Source organism: Capricornis sumatraensis, chromosome 16 (assembly GCF_032405125.1).
Source record: "Capricornis sumatraensis isolate serow.1 chromosome 16, serow.2, whole genome shotgun sequence".
NCBI lineage: Eukaryota > Metazoa > Chordata > Mammalia > Artiodactyla > Bovidae > Capricornis > Capricornis sumatraensis.
In genome coordinates, this window is record NC_091084.1 from 53,555,281 (window position 1) to 53,581,161 (window position 25,881).

Below are 25,881 nucleotides of genomic sequence, written 5' to 3' on the forward strand. Positions count from 1 at the left end.
CAGAAAACTATAAAGGTTGATAAATTTAACTTCTCAAAATTTAAATCTGTATGATAAGATGCTATTATAATATATAATAATAATACAAACAGTTAAAAAAACAAGCACAGAGTGAGAAAATATATTTATCACACATCTAAAATAGACTCTTGACAGTCCCTTGGATGGCAAGGAGATTCAACCCAGTCCATCCTAAAGGAAATCAGTCCTGAATATTCATTGGAAGGACAGATGCTGAAGCTGAAACTCCAATACTGTGGCCACCTGATGCAAAGAACTGACTCATTGGAAAAGACCCTGATGCTAGGAAAGATTGAAGGTGGAAGGAGAAGGGGATGACAGAGGATGAGATGATTAGATGATTGGATGGCATCACTGACTCAATGGACATGAGTCTGAGTGAACTCCGGGAGTTGGTGATGGACAGGGAGGCCTGGCATGCTGCAGTCCATGGGGTCACGACTGAGTGACCAAACTGAACTGAAAAAAGAACTAGTATCCAGAATAAAGAACTCGTATTAATCAATAAGAAAATGAAAATAAACCAACAGAATCTCATCATGCAATTCACAGAAAAAAAATCACTCAAATGACTTGGGAGATGGAGGAGAAAAGAAAAAGATGTCCAAAGATACCAGTAATCAGCAAAACACAAGTAGATGGGATATAATATCACTTCAAACCTATCAGACTAACAAACATTAACAAATAAGTCTGACAGTATCTAGTGTTAGGAAGAATCTGAAACAATGGGAATCAGTAAAAGCATTATGAAAAGCAATTTTGTAATACTAAAAAGAGACACACAACCTAGCAGAATCTGTTTCTAAGACTATAGGCTTGGGAAATTGTAAGCTGAGCCGGGCTTTGTGGGACAGGCAGGATTCTGACAGGCAAAGATAAAAGGATTGGCATTCCCAAATAAACAGAGCAGTATAGGCAAGGCCATAGAGATAGGAAATCACCTGAGGAACAGCCATACTGTATTTCAAAATGGCTATACCATATTTACACTCCCACAGGCAGTATATGAGAGTTTTAATTTCTCCATATGCTTGCCAACAATTGTTACTACCTGCCTTTTTAATTATAGCCATTTTAAGGGTATTAAGCAGAATCTCACTATAGTTTTCAATCAGCATTTCCCTGATGACCAATGTTAAACATCTCCTATGTTTATCAGCCATTTGTACATCATCTTTGGATAACTGCCTATTCAGATTCTTTGCATATTTCTTAATTGGGTTTTTTTTTTAGTTACTGAGTTGTAAGAGTTCTTGACATATAGACACAGGTATAAGTCCCTTATTAGGTAATTTACAAATATTTTATCCCAAATATGTGGACTGTCTTTTTGCTTTCTTGATGGTGTCCTTTGAAGTACAAAAGATTTTTTAACTTTAATGAAATCCAATTTACGAATTTTTTTCCTTTGGCTTCTTGTATTACTGGTGTCAATCTAAGAAACCCTTGACAAATCCAAGGTCATGAAGATTTATCTCCAAGTTTTCTTATAAGAATTTTATACCTCTTATATTTAGGTCTTTGAACGATTTTGAGTTAATTTTTGCACATGGTGTAAAGCAGGGATCCTATTTCATTCTTTCATATGTGGATATCTAGTTGTTCCAGCACCATATGTTGAAAAGACTATTCTTTCCTCCACTGAATTGTTTTTGGTACCCTTGTTAAACAGTCACTGACTGTAAATGCAAGGGCTTATTTCTGGATACTCAATACAATTCCAGTGATCCATATGTCTATCCTTATGCCTGAACCATCCTGTCTTGATTACTGTAGCTTTTTAATAACTGGGAAATTGGGAAGTGTGGGTCTTCCAAATTTATTCTTTTTCAAGACTGTTTTGGCTAATATGGATCCTTTGAATTTCATGTGAATTTCAGGAACAGCTTATCAAAATATGCAAATAAGTCAGCTGGGATTCTGATAGGGATTATGTCGAATCTGGAGATCAACCAGGAAAATATCACCATCTTAAAAATATTAAACCTTTCAATCCACATGGGGCATTTTTCTAATTATTTAGATTTATAATTTCTTTCAAGAATGTTTTACAGTTTTCAGAGTAAACAATTTTATGCTTTTGTTAAATTTATTCCTTTTTTGTTTGATGCTATTATGAACAGAATTGCTTCATAATTTCATTTTTGGATTGTCCACTACAATTGAATAGATTGACTTCTGTGTATTGATCTTGTATCTTGCAACCCTATTGAACACATTTACTAGTTCTAACAGTTTTGGAATGGATCCCTCTGAATTTTCTCTACTTAAGATTGCTTCATCTGCAAATACAGACAGTTTCAATTCTTCTTTTCCAATCTGGATGGCTTTTTATTTCATTTTCTTGCCCAACTGCCCTGGTTAAAACCTCCAGCACAATGTTCAATAGAAGTGATGAGACTGGACATCCTTGTCCTGTTCACAGTGTTATGGGAAAAGCATTCAGTCCTTTTCTGTTAAGTATGATGATAGCCATGGGTTTTCACAGATGTCCTTTATTAGGCTGAGAAACTTCCTTCTATTCCTATTTTGCTGACTTGCTTATTTGTTTTCTTAAATAATGAAAGGGTATCAGAGTTTGTCAAAAGCTTTTTCTTCATCTATAGAGATGATTATGTGAGTTCTGTCCTTTAATGTTTTAATATGATGTGTTGCACTGATTGATTTTCCTATTATGAGTGGCTCTTGCACCTATGGGATAAATCCCACTTGGTTGTAGTATATAATATAACCATTTCTATAAGTTATTGCTCATTTTGCTAGAATCTTGTTGAGGACTTTCACATTTATGGGATATTGGTCTGTAGTTTTCTTATGATGTCTTTGTCTGGTTTTGGTATCAGGACAGTATTTGCCTTATAGAATGATTCCCCCCTCTTCTATTTTTTGGAGGACTCTGAAGAGGGTTAGTGTTAATTCTCATTTAAATATTTGTTAGAACTCACCAAGGAAGCTATCTGTCCTGGGCTTTTCTTTATGGAAAGTTTGTTGGTTGGTTGGTTGTCTTTCTAGTACAGATCTTCCCTGACTTATGATGGGCTTACATCCTGATAAGTTGAAAATATTGTAAGTTGAAAATGTATTTAACATACCTAATCTACCAAACATGATAGTGTAACCTAGCCTACAATTAAATATGCTTGGAACACTTACATTAGCCTATAAATGGACAAAATCATCTAACACAAAGTCTGTTTTATAATAAAGTATTATATATTTTATTTAATTTACTGAATATTGTATTCAAAGTTGAAAACAGAATGGTCGTGTGGGTACAGAATGGTTTTAAGTGTGTTGGTTGTTATCCATATGATCATGTGGCTGACTGGGAGTTGCTGCTCATTGCTGCTGCCCAGCATCATGAGAAACTATAATACTGCGTGTTGCTCGCTCAGGAAAATGTCAGAATTCAAAATCTGAAGTATAGCTTCTACTGAATATGTACCACTCTCACACCATTGCAAAGGTGAAAAATCCCAAGTCAAACCATTATTATTAAGTCAGGGACCATATACAATTTGTCCATTTCACCTAGATATCTGATCTGTTGTCATACAACTGTTCATAGTATTCCCTTATAATCCTTATTTCTGTAAAGTCAGTAGTAATGTTCCCTATATCATTCCTGATTTTAGTAATTTAAGTCTTCTCTCTTTTATTCTTAATCAGTCTAGTTTGTTAATAAAAGTTTGTTATTTTGTTGCTCTTTTTAAAGAAACAACTTTTGGTTTATTGATTAAAAAATTTTTTTTAATTTCACTGATTTTTGCTCTAATCTTTATTATTTCCTTGTCTTGCTTAAGGTTTAGTCTGCTCTTTCCCCTCCTCCAGAGTGTTAAGGTGAGAAGTTAGGTTACTGAGTTGAGGTTATTCTTCATTTTTAATACAGGCTTTTATAGCTATAAATTTTCTTCTAAGTACTACTTTAGCTATATCCCGTAAGTCTTGGTCAGATGTATTTCACTCATTTCCAACTATTTTCTAGTTTCCCTTGTGATTTCTTCTTTGGCCCACTGATTATTCAAGAGCATGTTATTTAATTGTCACTAAATTCTAAACTTATTATTGATTTATAATTCCAATCTACTGTGATTGAAGAACATAATCTGTATGAGTTCACTCTTTTAAATGAGAGTTGTTTTATGGCCTAGCACACAGTCTATCCTGGAGAAGGTTATATGTGTTCTGGAAAATAATTAAATTCTTCTGATTGTCAAAGCCTGTTGTTGGGGTGTCCTACAGATATCTGTTAGGTGTAGCTGGTGTACAGTGCTGTTTAAGTCTTCTATTTCTTTGTTGATCTTTTGCATAGTTGTTCAATCCATTATTGAAAGAGAGGTACTGACGTCTTCAATTACTACTGTTGAACCATCTTTTGCCTTCATTTCTGTTAGCTTTTATTTCATGTATTTTGGAGCTCTGTTATGAAGTATATGTTTATAACTGTTTTACCTTCATGAATGACTCCTTCATTATTATAAAATGTCCTTCATTAACTCTAGTAACATTATGGTGATTGTTATTTTAAAGGCTAATTTGTCTGATAATAGTATAACCACCCTAGCTATCTCGTGGTTCCTATTACATCATCATCTTTCATTCTTTTACTTTCAACTTTTTTGTATCTTTGAATCTAAAATATATCTCCTATAGATATTAAATTCTTGAATCTTTAAAAAAAATTCACTATGACAATATCTTCTTTTTAATTGGACACAGAGCAGATTTAGTGAAGCTATTGGAACAGTTCAGTTCAATTCAGTTCAATCGTTCAGTCGTGTCCGACTCTTTGCGACCCCATGAATCGCAGCATGCCAGGCCTCCCTGTCCATCACCAACTCCTGGAGTTCGCTCAAACTCATGTCCAATGAGTCGGTGATGCCATCCAGCCATCTCATCCTCTGTCGTCCCCTTCTCCTCCTGCCCCCAATCCCTCCCAGCATCAGAGTCTTTTCCAATGAGTCAACTCTTCCCATGAGGTGGCCAAAGTATTGGAGTTTCAACTTCAGCATCAGTCCTTCCAATGAACACCCAGGACTGATCTCCTTTAGAATGGACTGGTTGGATCTCCTTGCAGTCCAAGGGACTCTCAAGAGTCTTCTTCAACACCGCAGTTCAAAATCATCAATTCTTCGGCGCTCAGCTTTCTTCACAGTCCAACTCTCACATCCATACATGACCACTGCAAAAACCATAGCCTTGACTAGACGGACCTTTGTTGGCAAAGTAATGTCTCTGCTTTTAAATATGCTGTCTAGATTGGTCATAACTTTTCTTCCAAGGAGTAAGAGTCTTTTAATTTCATGTAGGTTGTGTTAAAACATAAGTAAAAATGTTGATAGTAAAGGAACAGAGTGGCTATAACAGCCTGAAGAAGTAGGAGGATACAGAGGAATTTTCCATTTCGAATGAAGGAAAGACATTTCTCCTCCTGAAAAATGAAAGAAATTAGGGGCACAGATCTAAATGCATCTTTATTTATGCTCAGGTAGTTAACACTCTTACATTCATTTTATCATCCTGAAGCCTGCATCATTTTAGACTTTCTTAGCTAGCCCTTTCCCAGTGCTTGAATTAGCTGTAGGCTAGAAGGCCAAAAATTCAACTTTTTTGGATTGTGTATATATTAAAAGTTAATACCTGAGTGACTGCCTTCAAAAGTGAGTTAATAAACAAGCCGTGGTCAACTCAATTAAATAAATAAGTACGTTAACACTTATAACGCTTTAGGTACTATAACAAGTGCAAAATGAAAAGACAATCTTTGCCCTCTATGAACTCTTTTCCTCTATGAGAAAGACAAACATTTAAGTAACCCTGGAATTCGGTATCTTCCAATAAAGGCTGTCAAAGAGGAAAATACAAAGAGCTGTAGAACTGGGAAGAAGAACAAAAAGAATAGCAACTAACCTGACTCCTTTTCCCTCCAATTTGGTCTGGCTTCTGGATTGGAGAGGCTGCTGCAATTCTGAGTTAGTTACAAGAGAGACTTTTAAGTAGAGTGTTATTTTTGTTCAGATCATGTACTTTCCCTTACTTTTGACTCAAACAAGTAACACTGTAGTGGACATTTAGAGGAAGTGTCAAATTGAGACAAACTGCACAGTGTTTTAGAGACAGCAGGAGCTTCATTTACAGGTAGACCTAGATTCAAATCCCAGCTCTTTTACTTATTAGCTCTGTGACTTTGGGCAAATCAATTCTCAGAGCTTTTGTTTTGGTATTTTAAAAAATAGACAATAATTCATTTAATTGTTTGATGTATGTTTTTTGAGTCATATATGGATGTAAGAGTCAGACCATAAAGAAGGCTAAGCGCCAATGAACTGATGCTTTCAAACTGTGGTGCTGGAGAAGACTCCTCAGAGTCCCTTAGATAGCAAGGAGAGCAAATCAGTCAATCCTAAAGGAAATTAATCCTGAATATTCATTGGAAGGACTGATGCTGAAGCTCCAATACTCTGGCCACTTGATGCAAAGAGCTGACTCACTGGAAAAGACCCTGATGCTAGGAAAGATTGAGGGCAAGAGGAGAAGGGGGTGACAGAGGATGAAATGGCTAGACGGCATCACTGACTCAATGGATATGAGTTTGAGCAAACTCTGGGAGATAGTGAAGGACAGGGAAGCCTGGCATGCTGTAGTCCATGGGGTCTCAAAGAGTTGGATGCAACTGAGCGACTGAATAACAACAACACTTTATGCTGGGACCAGCGCCTCTTTTTCCTTCTCCTGTATCTGCATATGAGTGGCTAGGGAAGAAAGCAGGGAAGTCCTGAACTTGCTTTGTAGACATCCATCTCAATATTCCTACTGACAGTGAGGAGGAGGAGTTTCCTGCTCTGGACGTCTTATGGTAGCCATCATGATCCAGCAGGAAGAACAGGGGCTCTGAAGGGAGGCAGTGTGGATTCAAAATCAACAGAGGTACCATGCAAAATACCTAGCATAAATACTTGGCACAGAGCGGTAAGTGCTTTAATAAATGTTAGTCCCCCACCCGTTTTGGAAATGGTTGCATTTGCCTGTATATTTTAAGACTACTTAATGAAAAGCTTCTCAGTCTTCACTCATGTCCCTCACTCCTGCTTTTCCCTTTCCCTTACATGGCTCCAGGTGAGTAGACCTATCGCTATTTGGCCAAGCAGAGGCTAGACAAAAGCCATCTTAGTGTGTTTTTTTGTGGAAACACTGAATCAGTCATTATGCTTTCAGTTCAGTTCAGAAGCTCAGTTGTGTCCGACTCTTTGTCACCCCATGGACTGCAGCACCCCAGGTTTCCTGGTTCATCACCAACTCCCTGAGCTTGCTCAAACTCATGTCCATTGAGTCAGTGATGCCTTTGAATACAGGTAGTTGTTATGCTTTGAATATAAGAAACTTTTTGTGTGCAGTTGTGTGTATATTGTGTATTACAACCTTTTGTGCATTTTAAAGCATTTCTATCTCTTTAAAAATGTGTAAATATCAGTGTCCCCATACTTCGGCATTTTTATTTCTCCATTATTTTCAGTCTGTTATTCTGTTTTGTGCTATTGATTAATAGTGAAAGTTAAAGCAACCTCAATGTCGACTAACAAGGCATTATCCAAAACAAATCTAAATGACACAATTCATAATTCCTTAAACAAACTAAGGTGTTACAGGACAGAACATAGCATATAATCTCATTTTTGTTGAAAAATAATGTGTAGCGGTCTAGAAAAAAGAGACAGTGTACTGTCTCTGGATCAGGATTGGGTTTTCCAATACGCTAAAATATGAACCATGTCTCAGCTCAAGGATCCCCAGAAAATGCTTCCACTTCAACACATTTCTTGTTTAGAGACGCCACTAAGTTACTATGTGACCTGAGCAAAGCCCTTATAATCCTTATCAAATCTTGAATCTCTTTCTGCATTTGAAAAATAATACTAACAGTAACTATTAAATGAACATCTCCCATATTTTTAGAGGTGAGAAAACTGAGACTCTGCAAAAATAAGTAATTTGCTCATGGTTATCTTAGTGACAGTTAAGACTGAAACCAGATCTGATAAAGAAAAAGAATGATAGGGAAATGGTGGACTCTATGAGTTTTAATTTTTTTTCCTCTTAACACAAAGGAGGCATCAGTAGACCATTCTTTGTATAACAAAAATGATACTGTACAGTCTGTTGGATTGAATTAGAAGTTGCACTGATTTACAATTAACTCATGGCTGAGTACTCAGATCAATCTAATCTTCTAAATTTTATGGTTTGTTTTATTGTGGCCTATAATCAGTTGAAATCACAAGGGGAAGTTAAGAGCCTTACATGCTATAGAGGAAGGAACATCTCTCAACTCTTGAGTAGGTGAATGATCCCAGGCAAGTTACTTAACTATTCTGTACCTCAGTTTCCAAATCTGTAAAATGGGACTAGCACCATCTTGCCATGTAATTACCAAGTTGCATTAAATTTAGAAATCCCAGCACTAGAATAAAAGCAGATTCCTCAAGTGTTATGAGTAAATTATCTGAGAAACATCTTAAAGGACACACACTGGCCTCAGTACTGCCAAGAACTCAGTGAAAAAGGCATAACTGTGCAAACTGTCACCTAAGCCAGAGGAAAGTGAAAGTGAAGTCACTCAGTCGTGTCCGACTCTTTGCGACCCCATAGACTGTAGCCTACCAGGCTCCTCTGTCCATGGGATTTTCCAGGCAATAGTACTGGAGTGGACTGCCATTTCCTTCTCCAGGGGATCTTCCCAACCCAGGGCTTGAACCCGGGTCTTCCCCATTATAGACAGACCTTTACCGTCTGAGCCACCAGGGAAGTCCTGAGGTAAGTCCAGATTCCTCCTTTCTCTTATTGCCCAAATTCAACATCCAGTCCTAACTTACTAATTTATATTCCACACATATTAAATGTCTACTGAACTGAACTGAATGTAAGACACTGTTCTAAAAATGCCTCAAAGATGTCTCCACTCCTTGTTCACATTGCTTGACCAAACTATTTTTAGGGCTTCCTAACTTATTTTCTGACCTCTATTTTCTCTCTCTCCAATCCATCCACATTCATCCAGAAAGACCTTTCAAAACTGCTACTATGGTGATCAAAGATAAAGTTTCAAACAAGTATCCAAACAAGGATAAAGGTTATTCCTAAGGATTAAGTTACAAATTTTCTTAGCATGACATAAAGACTCTCCAATTCTGGCTCCTATCTATTTGAATGTCCTATTATTTCCTCTTTTGCCAATCTTGGCCTGGTACTTCACCAATACCAAACACACAACTATTCTAGCATACTGAATTCAACTGTCACTATTCAGGCTATCCCCAATGCTCAGATTGTCCTTCCCTTGCCCTTCACTTTATTCCCTTCTTCAAGAAGTCTCCCATAATCTTCGTCTCACCAGACCTGATTAGGGGTCCCTTCTGGCTACTCTTTTTTTATTTGTTTGGGTTTTCGTTTCTGGGCTTGAGCTTTCTCTAGTTTCAGGTGGGGGCTACTGCCCAGTTGCAGTGTGCAGGCTTCTCACTGTGATGGCATCTCTAGTTGTGGAGCACAGGCTCTAGGGCATCAGGTTCAGCAGTTGTGGCCCATGGGCTTAGTCACAGAGGCTTGTAGGATCTTCCTAGGAAGATCCCATGGAATCAAACCCATGTCCCCTGCATTGGCATATGGATTCTTAACCACTGGACCATCAGGGAAGTCCCTCTAGCTACTCTTATAACTGGCTTTTCTTAAAGCTCTTATCAAATTATATTTCCGATTTTCTCAAGTACTCATCCCTCAATATTGTGGATCTAGTATCAATCCAATGATGACCTCTTCAGTCATATTTCTCTTGGTCTTTATATGTCCCAGCAGGGGCTTCTGTTTGTGATCTCACTATCCAAACACACTCTTTTATTTTTTTAATTGTTTGATGATTGCTTTACTATATTTGGTTTGATTTCTTCCATATATCAACATGAATTAGCCACAGGTGTATGTATGTCCCTTTCCTCTTGAATCTCCCTCTCACCTCCTACCCTTTCCCACCCCTCTAGGTTGTTACAGAGCCCAAATTTGAGTCCCCTGAGTCATAGAGCAAATTTTCATTGGCTATCTATATTTTACATATGGTAGTGTGTACACTAACATGCTACTCTCTCCATTCATCTCACCCTCTCCTTCCTCTTCCCTGCCCTTGTCCGAAGTCTGTTTTCTATGTCTGCATCTCAACTGCTGCCCTGTGAACAGGTTCATCAGTTCCATCTTTCTAGATTCCATATATGTGTGTTAATATATGATACCTGTTTTTATCTTTCTGACTTCACTCTCTATAATAGGCTCTAGCTTCATTCACCTCATTAGAACTGTCTCAAATGTGTTCCTTTTAATGGGTGAGTAGTATTCCATTGTATATATGTACCACAGCTTCTTAGAGGAGCCTGGCGGGCTACAATCCATGGGGTCACAGAGAGTTGGACTGACGATTGAGCAACTAACACACACACACACACACACACACACACACACACACACCAGTTTCTTTATCTATTTATCTGTCGACGGACATCTAGGTTGCTTCCATGTCCTAGCTAGTGTAAATAGTGCTCCAATGAACACTGGGGTACATGTATCTTTTTCAGTTTTGGTTTCCTCAGGGTATATGCCTAGAAGTGGGATTGCTGGGTCATATGATGGTTCTAGTCTTTGTTTTTTAAAGGAATCTCTATACTGTGTTTCATGGTAGCTGTATTAATTTATACTCCCACCAGCAGTGCAAGAGGGTTCTCTTTTTCTCCACACCCTCTCCAGAACTTGTTGCTTGTGAATTTTTTGATGATGGCCATTCTGATTGGTGTGAGGTGATATCTCCTTGTAGTTTTGATTTGCATTTCTCTGTGGTATTGGAGAAGACTCTTGAGAGTCCCTTGGACTGCAAGGAGATCCAACTAGTCTATTCTGAAGGAGATCAACCCTGGGATTTCTTTGGAAGGAATGATGCTGAAGCTGAAACTCCAGTACTTTGGCCACCTCATGTGAAGAGTTGACTCATTGGAAAAGACTTTGATGCTGGGAGGGATTGGGGGCAGGAAGAGAAGGGGACGACAGAGGATGAGATGCCTGAATGGCATCACTGACTCGATGGATGCGAGTCTGAGTGAACTCCAGGAGATGGTGATGGACAGGGAGGCCTGGCGTGCTGCGATTCATGGGGTTGCAGAGAGTCGGACACGACTGAGCAACTGAACTGAACTGAATAGAGCAACACTGAGCATCTCTTCATGTGTTTATCAGCCATCTGTATGTCTTCTTTGGAGAAATGTCTTTTTTAGGTTTTTTGCCCACTTTTTGATTGGATTATTTGTTTTTCTGGTATTGAGTTGTATGAGCTGCTTATATATGTTGGAAATTAATTCTTTGCCAGTTGTTTCATTTGCTATTATTTTCTCCCATTCTGAGGGTCATCTTTTTACCTTGTTTACAGTTTCCTTTGCTGTGCAAAAGCTTTTAAGTTTAATTAGGTTCCATTTATTTTTGTTTTTATTTCCATTATTCTAGGAGGTGCAAATCTACTCTATTTTTAGTCTCCCTCCTTCCCTAATCACACAGCCCATATGGCTGATGCCATGCATCTGGCCAAAAAGAACTTACCAGCTAACCACCATTTCTCTGCTGACTCAACTGCCACTGCAGAAAAAGGAGTATGGACTTTAGATTCAGATATGGGTTCTAATCTGTTTCATCATTTTGACTTCTGTGAATTCAGGCAAACTATCTTTAAAAAATACGGAAGGCTTCACAAATTTGAATGTCATCCTTGCGTAGGTGCCATGCTAATCTCTGTATTGTTCCAATTTTAGTATATGTGCTGCCTAAGCAAGCATGAGACAAACTATTATTTCCACTTACTGAGCTTTGGCTTCCTCGTTTAAAATGGAACAATAATAACTTTGCAGAGTTGAGGTGATAATAATAGTAGCAATAAAAATAATAATATTACTTACTGTGTGTCAAGTATCATGCTACTGAATACTTTGCATTGATCTCATTTAATTTTCATAATCCCTTAATGAGGTTCCACTATTACCATTATTTTATAGATGAGGAAACCAACTAGAGAAGCTAACTTACTCATCCAGGTCATTTTGGTAGACCATGGGCTGGCTAACTCAATGCCCATTTCCAACCCCCTCTGCCCTCCTGAGGCTGGAAAAGTACCTGCTTTCTCAGCCTTCCGATTCCTTAGGACTAGCCAAGTGGCCCAGTTCTGATCAAGGAAATATACACATAAGTCTCCTGGGGGAACTGTGGGAAAGCCATTGTTTTTCTAGTAAAAGGACAAGTATTTCGATGTTCCATCACCTTTTTTCCACCTCGGTCACAGAGGTGACGCCTACAACTATAGCAGTCATCCTAGAACAAGTGGGAAAAGCCAAAAGATTCAGGGTATAACAGTCTTGAAATCACAGACCTAATAAATCAATGCCAACTGCCACTGACCTCCAGATTTTTTTTATGTGAGAAAAATACACTTTTATTTGTTTAAACTACCATTAGTCAAGTCTTCCAGTAGCATCGTCAGGTATTTATATGTGGTACAGAGTAATTAAATGATAGAGCTCAGTTCAGATAGTCACTCAGTTGTGTCCAACTCTTTGTGACCCCATGGACTGCAGCACGCCAGGCTTCCCTGTCCATCATCAACTCCCAGAGCTTACTCAAACTCATGTCCATCACATCGGTGATACCATCCAACCATCTCATCCTCTGTCATCCCATTCTCCTCCCTCCTTCAACCTTTCCCAGCAGCAGGGTCTTTTCCAATGAGTCAGTTCTTCACATCAGGTGGCCAAAGTATGAGTTTCAGCTTCAGCATCAGTCCTTCCAATAAATATTCAGGACTAATTTCTTTTAGGATGGATTGCTTGAATCTCCTTGCAGTCCAAGGGACTCTCAAGAGTCTTCTCCAACACTACAGTTCAAAGTCCAACTCTCACATCCATATGTAACTACTAGAAAAACCATAGCTTTGACTAGATGGACCTTTGTTGGTAAAGTAATGTCTCTGCTTTTTAATATTCTGTCTAGGTTGGTCATACCTTTTCTTCCAAGGAGGAAGCATCTTTTAATTTCATGGCTGCAGTAACCATCTGCAGTGATTTTGGAGCCCCCCAAAATAAAGTCTCTATTTCCATTGTTTCCCCCTCTATTTGCCATGAAGTGATGGGACCGGATGCTATGATCTTAGTTTTCTGAATGTTGAGTTTTAAGCCAGCTTGTTCACTCTCCTTTTTCACTTTCATCAAGAGGCTCGTTAGTTCTTCACTTTCTGCCGTAAGAGTCGTGTTATCTGCATATCCGAGGTTATTGATATTTCTCCAAGCAATCTTGATTCCAGCTTATGCTTCATCCAGCCCAGCATTTTGCATGATGTACTCTGCATGTAAGTTAAATAAGCAGGGTGACAATATACAGTCTTGACGTACTCCTTTCCTGATTTGGAAAGGAGTCTGTTGTTCTATGTCCAGTTCTAACTGACCTGCATACAGATTTCTCAGGAGGCAGGTCAGGTGGTCTGGTAGTCCCATCTCTTGAAGAATTTTCCACAGTTTGCTGTGATCCACACAGTCAAAGGCCTTGGCGTAGTCAATAAAGCAGAAGTAAATGTTTTTCTCGAATTCTCTTGCTTTTGCAATGATCCAGCAAGATGTTGGCAATTTAATCTCTGGTTCCTCTGCCTTTTTAAAATCCAGCTTGAAGATCTGGAAGTTCATGGTTCACATACTATTGAAGCCTGGCTTGGAGAATTTTGAGCATCACTTTGCTAGTGTGTGAGATAGAGTTATTAAGATTCAAAATTAGGGAGTCAATCATTAAGCTATATCAGAAACACCTGGCATTGGACTTGGCAGAGAATAGGTACTCAAATGATGAAAATGATTGTAATAATATCAATTACTCGGTCTACTTCTTCAAGGCCTCCATGTTCCTCAAGAAACACAGAATTGTCAGTAACCTAAATCACAACAGAGTTGCTCAGAACAGGCCAACTCTATTGGACCTGCCCATCCCTCATGTCTGTACTTCTCAATTCAGTTCTCCCACCTCAGGGGCCATCCTAAGTAGGGTAAAGGGAAGGAAGGTTTGGAGATAGATCTTGGCTGCTCACCCCAACTTATCTCATGGGCCACAAAGATTTCAGACTCCCTGCCATGCAAGTCTAAGATGAGAGAGTTCAAAGAACTAAGGAGAAACTTACAATCTTGGCAGCGTTTGTTGTGACAGTGATGGCCCAAGCTTCTCTCTCTGGCAGCCAGAGGCCTTTGGAGATAATAAGAAGTGTGGTTCTGTAGCTTAAACAAGACCAAGGGCTATTGATTTTTCTGCCTCTTTTCCTGCTGAGAGCGATAACAGCAAAAATCTGATTTAGACACTTAAATTCAAGTACCTTTGCCACCAGCTGAGCAATTTTCAAGTAATCACAAGTTTAACCTCACCCAACATATGTCCTTTTAAAGCCATGTTTTTGGGGGCCAATTATTTAGTTTTCCTAAGATGTATAGGGGAAAGGTAGACTTGTTGGCCATCTTCCTGAAAACTGTACCCTCTATTCCTCTGTCCAGGGTTTTGAGCAGCTTGCTCACAGACCTTCCAGTCTGTCTGGGAGGGGGCCAGCCACTCCTTTCACAGCTGACACAGGTGCCATAGCTGACATGTCTCCAAGCTAACATATTGCCTTTGTTTCTACAGCTGTTCAGAACCCAAAAGGTACTTCCTGGAGGAATGAAGACATTTACGATGGCAAGATTCCTAGACAAGCTCACTGAATTGGGAAAGAAGAAAAAAACTATTTATTAAACATTTAACTAAATGGCAGATTTGAGCACCAGAATCACCTAGGGAGCTTGTGAAAACATAGACTCCTGGGGAAGCTCTGGAGTTTTTAATTCAGTAGATCTGGGGTAGGGCCCAAGAATTTGTATTTCTAACAAATTCTTAGGCCTGGTGAGGACACTTAGAAGCCACTGCTAGAAGGTATAAATCTTTGAAAACTTACAGTTGGCTACCTTTTGTGAAAAGTCTCTCCAATCCTAAGAAGAGATACTCTATCCGGATATCATTTTGCTTACACCTTTTAAACAAACAAAAAACAATCCTTCCTACCCCACCCTCCAAAATCCCCCTAAAAGCAACTATTAACAGGTTTCTACAGATTTCTCTTTAAGGAAGGACTAGATTCCAAATGCTTCAGATCAGTGGTCAATGCCAGTGGGTTTTTAGAAGAGAAATTATCCTAGGAGCTCCAGGCAATACATTTTGGAAGAAAGAACAAGTTAACACTAGAGGTTCACCAATCTCCCAAAGTATGCACAGACTACTCACAACCAGCTGCCATTAAGAAAACAACAATGTTATGACGATGATTCTCAAGCTTTGTCCACAATACACCTGTACTTGATGGTACTGATCAGGGATGGATGGGTACATGGAAGGAGAAGAGAGAGTATGTATGAGTGTATGTATGAGAGGGTAAGGAAACAAACCAAAAACCACCTAATTCTGAGATAACTTTCTTGATGGCTTAGGAGCTGTCAGTGAGTCACAGGTGAATTGGGGTACTGCTTTCTCAAGCTCAGTAGAAATGTCTGGGAAGGGAGGGGAGAACAGAAGTTCCTGGACAGTCTTGTTTATCTAGAATTCTCTACAAATATTCTTTTCTGTGTAGAAGAACGTGCTTAGCGTTAACTGAATCACTGCTTTAGAAGGACGAAAGTTCTTCCCACCAATCCAGATGGTTGCAATCACCATCTGGATTGCAGTTCTGGATTGGAGCCCCCCAAAATAAAGTCTCTCACTGTTTCCATTGTTTCCCCATCTATTTGCCATGAAGTGATGGGACCAGATGTCATCATCTTAGTTTTCTGAATGTTGAGTTTTAAGCCAACTTTTTCATGCTCCTTTTTCACTTTCATCAAGAGGCTCTTTAGTTCTTCTTTACTTTCTGCCATAAGGCTGGTGTCATTTGCATATTTCAGGTTATTGATATTTCCCCCGACAATCTTGATTCCAGCTTGTGTTTCATCCAGCCCAGCATTTCTCATGATGTACTCTGCATATAAGTTAAATAAGCAAGGTGACAATATACAGCCTTGACATACTTCTTTTCCAATTTGGAACCAGTCTGTTGTCCCATATCCAGTTCTAACTGTTGCTTCTTGACCTGCATACAAATTTCTCAGGAGGCAGGTCAGGTGGTCTGGTATTCCCATCTCTTTAAGAATGTCCCAGAGTTTGTTGTGATCCACACAGTCAAAGGCTTTGGCATAGTCAATAAAGCAGAAGTAGATGTTTTTCTGGAAGTCTCTTGCTTTTTCTATAATCTAACAGATGTTGGCAATTTGATCTCTGGTTCCTCTGCCTTTTCTAAATCCAGCTTGAACATCTTGAAGTTCATGGTTCATGTACTGTTGAAGCCTTGCTTGGAGAATTTTGAGCATTACTAGCATGTGAGATACTCTTGTCTGGAAAATCCCATGGGCAGAGGAGCCTGGTGGCTGCTGTCTATGGGGTCGCACAGAGTCAGACAAGACTGAAGTGACTTAGCAGCAGCAGCAGCAGCAGCAGCATGTGAGATGAGTGCAATTGTGTGTTAGTTTGAACCTTCTTTGGTATTCTTTCTTTGCGACTGGAATGAAAACTGAGCTTTTTCAGGCCTGTGGCCACTGCTCAGTTTTCCAAATTTGCTGGCATATTGAGTGCAGCACCACTTTCACAGCATCATCTTTCAGGATTTGAAACAGCTCAACTGGAATTCCATCACCTCCACTAGCTTTGTTCGTAGTGATGCTTTCTAAGGCCCACTTGACTTCACATTCCAGGATGTCTGGCTCTAGATGAGTGATCACACCATCGTGGTTATCTGGGTCATGAAGCTCTTTCTGGTATAGTTTTTCTGTGTTTTCTTGCCACCTCTTCTTAATATCTTCTGCTTCTGTTAGGTCAATACCATTTCTGTCCTTTATTGTGCCCATCTTTGCAAGACATGTTCCCTTGATATCTCTAATTTTCTTGAAGAGATCTCTAGTCTTTCCCATTCTATTGTTTTCCTCTATTTCTTTGCATTGGTCACTGAGGAAGGCTTTCTTATTGCTCCTTGCTATTCTTTGGAACTCTGCATTCAAATAGGTATATCTCTCCTTTTCTCCTTTGCCTTTCGCGTCATTTCTTTTCTCAGCTATTTGTAAGGCCTCCTCAGACAACCATTTTGTCTTTTTGTATTTCTTTTTCTTGGGAATGGTCTTGATTTCTGCCTCCTGTACAATGTCACAAACCTCTGTCCATAGTTCTTCAGGCACTCTGTGGATCGGATATAATCCCTTGAATCTATTTCTTACTTCCACTGTATAAACGTAAGGGATTTGATTTAGGTCGTACCTGAATGGTCCAGTGGTTTTCCCTATTTTTTTCAACTTAAGTCTGAATTTGGCATAAGGAGTTCATGATCTCAGCCACAGTCAGCTCCCAGTCTTGTTTTTGCTAACTGGATATAGATTCTCCCTCTTTGGCTGCAAAGAATACAATCAATCAGATTTCAGTATTGACCATCTGGTGATGTCCATGTGTAGTCTTCTCTTGGGTTGTTGGAAGAGGGTGTTTGCTGTGACCAGTGCATTCTCTTGGCAAAAGTCTGTTAGCCTTTGACCTGCTTCATTTTGTACTCCAAGGCCAAATTTGCCTGTTACTCCAGGTATCTCTTGACTTCCTACTTTTGCATTCTAGTCCCCTATAATGAAAAGGACATTTTTTGGTGGTGTTAGTTCTAGAAGGTCTTATAGGTCTTCATAGAACCATTCAACTTCAGCTTCTTCAGCATTATTGGTTGGGGCGTAGACTTGGATTACTGTGATATTAAATGGTTTACCTTAGAAACAAACAGAGATCATTCTGTTGTTTTTGAGACTGCATCCAAGTACTGCATTTTGGACTCTTTTGCTGACTATGATGGCTATTCCATTTCTTCTAATTAAATTTCTAGAAGAAACTTAATATAAATACTATACTAAATATCATTCAGGGCTAAGTACATTTACCATTAAGTATTAAATTATGCTTCCATTAACTACGAATCATAATAGGGGTTTCCCTAGTGACTCAGACCATAAAGAATTTTCCTGCAATGCAGAAGACCCATGTTCCATCCCTGAGCTAGGAAGATCCTCTGGAGAAGGGAATGCCTACCCACTCGAGTATTCTTGGCTGGAGGATCCCATGGACAGAGGAGCCTGCTGGGCTATAGTCCATGAGGTCGCAAAGAGTCGAACATGACTGAGAGACTAAACACACATACACAAAGGAATCATCATAAACAACTAATAGAAAATTAAATTGCATGAACTTATTTAGTGAGAAAAGGGAATGAACTCACATGGCTTATCCTTAGTCTCTTTCAGGAGGATCCTTCTGTAAAGGCCTTCCATAGTTTCCTATTGGTCTTGCCCAAGAACATCAGGAGCCCTGGGGTAAGAAGACCTGGACTGACAGAGTTGCTGCAGGAGAGGATTCTGAGTAAGGGTACTGAGCTCACCTCACCTTCCTGGTATCTCAACCGTTCATTAAGGCCAGGGACTCTAAGAAGGGGCATAGAAAACTGTGTTCAAGAAGAGGCAAAAGAAATAGATTAAGGGTATGAGTTAGCCAGTTGCTTTATAATGAAAGAGCTAAAGAAAATTTATAGATTAATGCCCAGAATGTTAGAGCTGGAAGGGAAATTGCTGAACAACTGATGTAAGTCCCTCATAGCCTGGATAGGAAGTGAAAGCAAGACTCTCCCAGTGTCTTGCAGTTATTAGCAACAGAACCAGACCTGGAACTGAGAACTCCACCTTGTGGTTCAAGACCTAGTTCCATGCTTAACCTCTGAGAAGGCTTTCCTGATAACAACCTGTGAAGAGTTATGGCCCTTCCCCTATGTCCACTTTATTCCACAGCAGTTTGTAAGTACATCCATTTATTATGTTAAGTTCTTAGAATAGAGTGGCACATCCCTCTGAGACAGCATGTCTCACTACTGCAACTACCTCCTTACTTGTGTCTTTTTTCTCCTTACAATCTGTGCTGGTTAAGGGAGGAAGTCCATGGAGAGGTAACATACACAAAGGTCACAGTCATTGCATGTATGTGTCTTCACAAAATTGATAATCTTACAATTTGAAGAATAGAGTACATAAGAAACTGGAAGGTCAGAGTTCATCCTGACCAGCTCATTTCCCTCCCTCTGCATGTGGCAGGAGAACCCTCCCTTCAAACAAAATCTCACCTGGAAGTTTATATATAAGATAGGCCTGAGCAGACATTTACTAGAGGGGAAGAGAACACCTATTTTGCTTAACCCTGCCCTTTACTAGTTTCTAAGGCATCTTGAGGAGCAACTGCCTCATTTTAAAAAACTTATTTTATTATTCTTTTATTGAAATACAGTATATAAGTTACAAGTGTACAATATAGTGAGTCATAATTTTTAAAGTTGTAGTTTATAGTTATTATAAAATATTGGCTATATTTCCCATGTTGTACAAAATATTCTTAACCTCCTCATTTTGTTTTATTTTGGAAAGAGCAAGCTGAGCCAAAATAAAGAACTTTTAATTTCAGCCTCCTCTCATTCAGGATGTGATAGAGGTCAGAGAAGTCTCTGGAGCCTAGGAAAACTATAATGAAATCCTCTACGACCCTGGAAGTCATTTAACCTCCTTGCATCCGTTTTTTCATCTATAAAACTGAACAATAATGTCCATCTTGTGAGATATTAGGAGGCTTAAATGAGATGAACTATATAAAGCACCCAGCTTGTATATCTTGTTACTCAATGAATAGTTACTAATAGAACTACTATTATTAGATTCAAGGATGGAAAACCTGGTGTTCCCCAGAGCTCTGTCCAGCAATCCTGGTGCCAATCTAAAAAGTATCAGCAGTGTAAAGAAGTAAGGGCTAGTACCCTGGAAAGTGGCAAGTGTTAGTCACCCAGTCGTGTCTGACTCTTTGTAACCCCATGGACTGTAGCCCACCAGGCTCCTCTGTCCATGAAATTCTGCTGGCAAGGATACTGGAGTGGGTTGTTATTCTCTTCTCCAGGGGATCTTCCTGACCCAGGGATTAAATCTGGGTCTCCTGCACTGCAGGCAGATTCTTTACCATCTGAGCCACCAAGGAAGCAAAGCAAGTCTGAAATACCTTAAAGCAAAACCTTAAATGAAATCTCTCCAAGCATAAGAAAGCACCTAAATCTTGATTCAAAGCTCTCAGCATGCTAATGAATAAAGATTTTTTTCACCAGGGTAGAAGATAGGAAACCAACTGAGCTATAGGATAATATTTCCATCATTTAACAGAAATATGCCAATGACTGAATACATTGTTGTTATCTCAGCTACTTCTGAGAATCTGTCACTGTGAACAAATACATGGAAAGTACATGTCACCCACCATCAAGCAGGACAATGCTGGAAGTATTAGGACCTTACCTGGAAAAAAAAAAATCCTTTCCTGATACTTTCTTTTATGCAATGGTAACAAATCTTTTTTATATGACACCAGGTTTTGTTTGTTTGTTTGTTTTTAATTTTTTTAATTTTTTATTTTTACTTTATTTTACTTTACAATACTGTATTGGTTTTGCCATACATTAACATGAATCCACCACGGGTGTACATGGGAGGGGGGTTCATGTTTGGGAACACACGTACACCCGTGGCAGGTTTTGGTTTTAAAGGATACCTATATTGGGAGTGACGTCCTGAAGATGTCAGAACAGGAAGGTCCAGAAACTCATCTCTCCACCAAACCTGAACTAGCAGAAACTCTCTGTAGTAACTACTTTGGAACACCAGAATCTAGTCAATAAACAGTTCGTTTCAATCTTTTGCCCAGCCCATGCCCTTTCCCACACTCAGATAGCAGTGATAGTGAAGCCCTAAGTTGCTGGTATGGCCTGCTGGAGCTAGGGTTGGCCGTAAGAACCTTGTTCCTCCACAGGGTTTGTTTATGTGTTTGATTTCTCATAGCTGCTTTTGCTGGCTGAGGCACCAGCACAAAGACTGACAGCCATGGTTCAGCATCCAAGGGCTAAAGTTTATTCCACAGGATTTAAGGAGACAAATGTTGAATGGAATAAACAAAATGTGGCATAAATGAACTGTTACCCAGCTATCAAAAGGAATGAATTCTGATATATGCTACAACATGGATGAACCCTGAAAATATTATGCTAAGTGACATAAGCCAAATAAAAGGACAAATATTGTATGATTCCACTCTTGTGATATCTAAAATAGGGAAATTCAAGGAGGCAGAAACTAGATTAGAGGTTACCAGAGGCTAGAGGGAAGGGAAAGGGAGAATTATCATTTCATGGATAGAGAATTTCTGTTTGGGGTGATGAAAAAGTTCTGGAAATAATATGTTTATACAACATTATGAAGGAACGTAATGCCTCTAAACTCTATACTTAAAATTGTTTAAAATGGTAAATTTTATGTATATTTTGCCACAATAAAGTAAAAAAATTATTTTCTTTTACATATGCCTATTTTTCACTTAACAATTACAAGCTATAAAACCTAGGAAAAGTTAACATAGTTGAACCTTATTTCCTCATATGCAATAGCTCTTCCTTGTACAGTTATCATGAGAATTGAAGACAATGTTTATAAAGTGCCCAGTACTCCATTTATTAGTCATTAATGGTAGTTATTTAGAGGAGGAAATGGCAACCCACTTCAGTATTCTTGCTGGAAAATTCCAAGAAAAGACGAGCTTGGCAGGCTACAGTCCATGGAGTCACAAAGAACTGGCCATGACTAAGTGCGCGCGTGCACACACACACACACACACACACACACACACACACAATGGTAGTTATTACTATAAAATAATTACCTACAGAAACAGTAATTTATAATTAACATAAACATAATAACAATTCAAAAAATATTTAATGAGTAACTAACTGCCTGCTGTCTTCTAGGCACAGGAGGTTCCTAACCTTCATCCTCAAGGAGTTCTCAGTCTAGGAGACATGAAAAAAAAATGAACAGGAGAACAGGGAGCCAAGAGGAACAGGGAATAACCCAACACCGACACTTCTTTCTTTGGGCAAAAACACTGCTTTCCTTTCTACCAAAATGGGAAATTATCTTGTGATCCAAGAAAGTAGATCAATTATAAGGAAAGAAAAAATTAGTTTAATGCACATGATTCTTGTCCAAACAAGATTTAATCCATTTGCTCTTTGTACTGACATCACACATAATGTATCAGAGGCAGACATACTGCTTGTGTTCCCTTTAAAACCCAGAGAGCACTTGCCTGACAGCCTGGAATTAGATTTAGAGTCCAGTAAACTCAAGCGCTAGTCTTAGCATTGCCACTTACAAGCGATAAAAACCTGTACACATTTATTGACTTTTCTTAGACTTTCATCTGTAAAATGAATATTTTAATAAAAACTTCTACTTCATACAACTGTTATAAAGATTCAATGAAATTACAAATGGTAAAGTTGTAAAGTATTTTACTTCTTATCTATTATTACATGGGGTTCTGTGGACCCTTGTTTTCTTAAGCTTCAGAGAAAATTTGGCATTGGAGAGTTAAATTTTTTCTTCCAGTTTTGTTGAGATATAATTGACATACAGCACTATATAAGTTTAAGGTGTACAGAATAATATTTGACTTATATACATCATGAAGTGGTTACATGATAAGTTTAGTGGGCATCCATCATCTCATATATATACAAAATTAAATAAACAGAAAAAAAAATTTTCTATTCTTTTTTAAAAATATTTATTTATTTGATTGTGTGGATCTTAGTTTTGGCATGTGGGATCTCCCCTGACCAGGGATTGAACCTCGGTTCCCTACATTGGGAGTGAGGAGTCTTAGCCACTGGACCACCAGGGAAGTCCTGAAAAAATACTTTTTTATTTGTGATAGGATTTATTCTCTCAGTAAACTGCATATATATCATACAGCAGTGTTAATTATATTTATCATGCTGTACATTATGTCCCTCGTACTTATTTATAACTGAAAGTTAATTTTGTTTTTAGAAGTCAAATCTGGCTTTGTTAGCAAAGAAGCTGAGATCCAAACTACACCAGTCCAAGCTGACTACACAGGTAATACAAGAGTTCGAGCATACCTCTTCCTTGCAGAGAAACTCAAAGGAATTGTTAGATTTCAACTATCCTTGTTCTAAAAAGGAAAATTTGCTATAAACCAAATATGCAAGAGAAAAAGTTCCCTTTTGCTTTCTCTGAGGATCTCTGCAGTCTCTACATAACTCATAAAGAGAACCCATAAGGAGAAAAATTATAATATAATCAAAGAAGAGCAAGGAAACAAAAATTTCAAGAAGGGAGAAGTCAGGAGTATCCAATGATACAGAGGACAAATAGGATGAAGGCTTAACAACAGGGAGATTGTTAGTAACTACTATAGCAAGACAAGTTGATAAGAATTCTCCTTAGAGGCTATTCTGCAATCAAAGGTGGAAAAGTAACTTAGTGACCTGAGAAGTTTTTCTGAGCAGAGACCAGTTATAATATCAGAAGGGGGTTTCATAGAGTAGTTTCAGGAATCAATCCATTTTCCAGGCTCATCTCAGATCCTAATCACTGTGGTTTCCAAGACACAGTCAAGTGTGCTACAGCAGTTAAAAGCTCTTGCTTTGTAATGGAGAAAACTGGAGCTTGGGGGCTCTGCCATGTATTATGACCTTGGGAAAACTGATCTTCAGTCACTTCGTCTGGAAAATAAGGGCTATCTCCCCAGACTTGTTATAAGAAATAAATATGAGGGGGAAAAACCCATAAAAGTTATTTCCAAAGACCAAAGTACAAATGTCAGTCTTAAAACCTCCACCAGGTGGTCCTTGCAGTGGAGTAAAATGTGCAGGACCAGGTCACTGCAAAGAAAGACTTTTTTTTTAACCCTCAGATTATTTCATTGTATTTTCAGGCTATCAGCTTACTTATTAAGGTCCTCTAGCTGACAAACTGCCATGTCAAATACAAATCTGGGGACTTCTCTGGTAGCCCAGAGGTTAAGAATCCATGCTTCAATTGCAGTGGGCGTGGGTTTGACCCCTGGTTGGGAAATTAAGATCCTACATGCCATGTAGCATAGCCAAAATAAATCAATTAAAAGACATTTTTTAAAAAATCAGCTTCTTAAACTAATATATATTTTTTTAAGTAAAGAAAGCATTCTAGAGGGGGAAAAAAAAACTGGTGGAAAATGCTAGTAAAGTCTGAACATACCAATTTCCTAGCTTTGCAACCTTGAAGGCCATGTCTTTTGTGGGGAGGGGTAAATGGCATATTGAATGTGTTTGCTGTATATTGAAGCCAAGAAATTCATTTAGGGCTTAGCACAGGAGTGGGGAGAGCATGTGAGCTGGTGTGGCCCAGCAAAAGATGGGGAAATGGCCAGGAAAGGATGTAGAGAAGGAAGGTTTTCAAGGATAAAACCTTGGTTGCTCTTTGTGATAGTGAGACAATGAATATACAGACCCAGGATGGGTAGACTTTAGGTAACAGCCTAGCTTCAATACTTTCCTCAACAGTTCTTCATTGTCTCACCTATAAAATGATGAGTTAGTGCAAGGGGGTCCATCTGTTCTCACACTTCAGAATTCTTTTCTAACTGGATTTTTGAAATTCTACTACATGTCAATGGTTGGCCCCGTTACATTTATTACTCCCAGCTGTCTTGTAAAGGTGGCATTCACAGTCCTTTTTCTTTTTGCAAAGGATATACTGAAGCCCAGAAAGGTTAATAATTTATCTGATGTCACATAGTTTTTAAGTGGCAGAATCAGGTCTATAATCTAAGTCACTAACTCCATATCCCATATTCTTTTCCCTATATGGTATGCTCATTGCTGTGCACTGTGATAACCATTAACTGAGCATCAGTGATGAGCAGAGGCTTTATAAACATTCTCATGGACCAGTGAACCAACCATCTGTATAGATCATTATCCCATTTTACAGTTGAGGAAACTGAGATTCAGAAAGGTTAAATAACTTGCTCAAGCTTGCACAGTTAATTAGGGGCAGAGCCTAGATTCTACTCCAGATGTGACAGAATCCAAAACCTGTCCTCTTCTCAGCACATACACCTCTAGTGCCTCTAGTGACACTTGGACACTCTCACCATTAGAACATTTTAAGAAAAGAAGAGAAAAAGGAAAAAAACAGAAAAGTAGACAACGTTTAGATCTTAACTACGCTTCAAACTTCTAGCAGAGAAACATTTCTGAGACCTTTCAGAAAAAGAAATGTCCCAGTCTGTAAAGAGCCCATTTTCATGGTCAATCCATGTAAAGCATATTCAAGTGTTCACTGTACTTACTATCTTTACTGTAAGCTGGAGCTGCCACAACAAAATAACACAAGACTGACTGCGTAGTTTAAACAACAGACATTTCTTTCTCAGAGTTCTGGAGGCTGAAAGTATGTGGATCAGGGTGCCAGTCTGGCTGAGTTCTAGTGAGGGCTCTCTCTTCCTGGCTTGCTAATGGCAGCCCTCTTGCTGTGTCCTTCTGAGGCAGGAGAGAAATACCCCACTTCACCCCCCACCACCAGGATAAAGCAACTGGAAATTCATTTCCTATAGACCAAAACTCCAGAACAAGAAGAGCAGGACAATTAAGGGAGAAGGCTGGGCCCTGCCCAGATCATGTATTTCTCATTCTCGAAGTCAGAAGACCTCTCGGACTACACATGTGCAGAAAGGTTCCTTGGCGATCAAAGAGGAATATTGTCAAGGGATGCGTGCACACACATGGGAGAATCCCAAGATATACCAAATATGGAC

General features: G+C 38.9%; 1 protein-coding gene and 1 pseudogene across 3 annotated transcripts in view; both read right to left on the minus strand.

The window, feature by feature from the left end:
* The window catches only part of FAM168A (family with sequence similarity 168 member A), a 64,480-nt gene that overhangs the window by 30,798 nt on the left and 7,801 nt on the right, over window positions 1-25,881 (minus strand). The window lies entirely within an intron of this gene.
* Window positions 11,776-11,875, minus strand: LOC138093331 (U6 spliceosomal RNA; annotated as a pseudogene).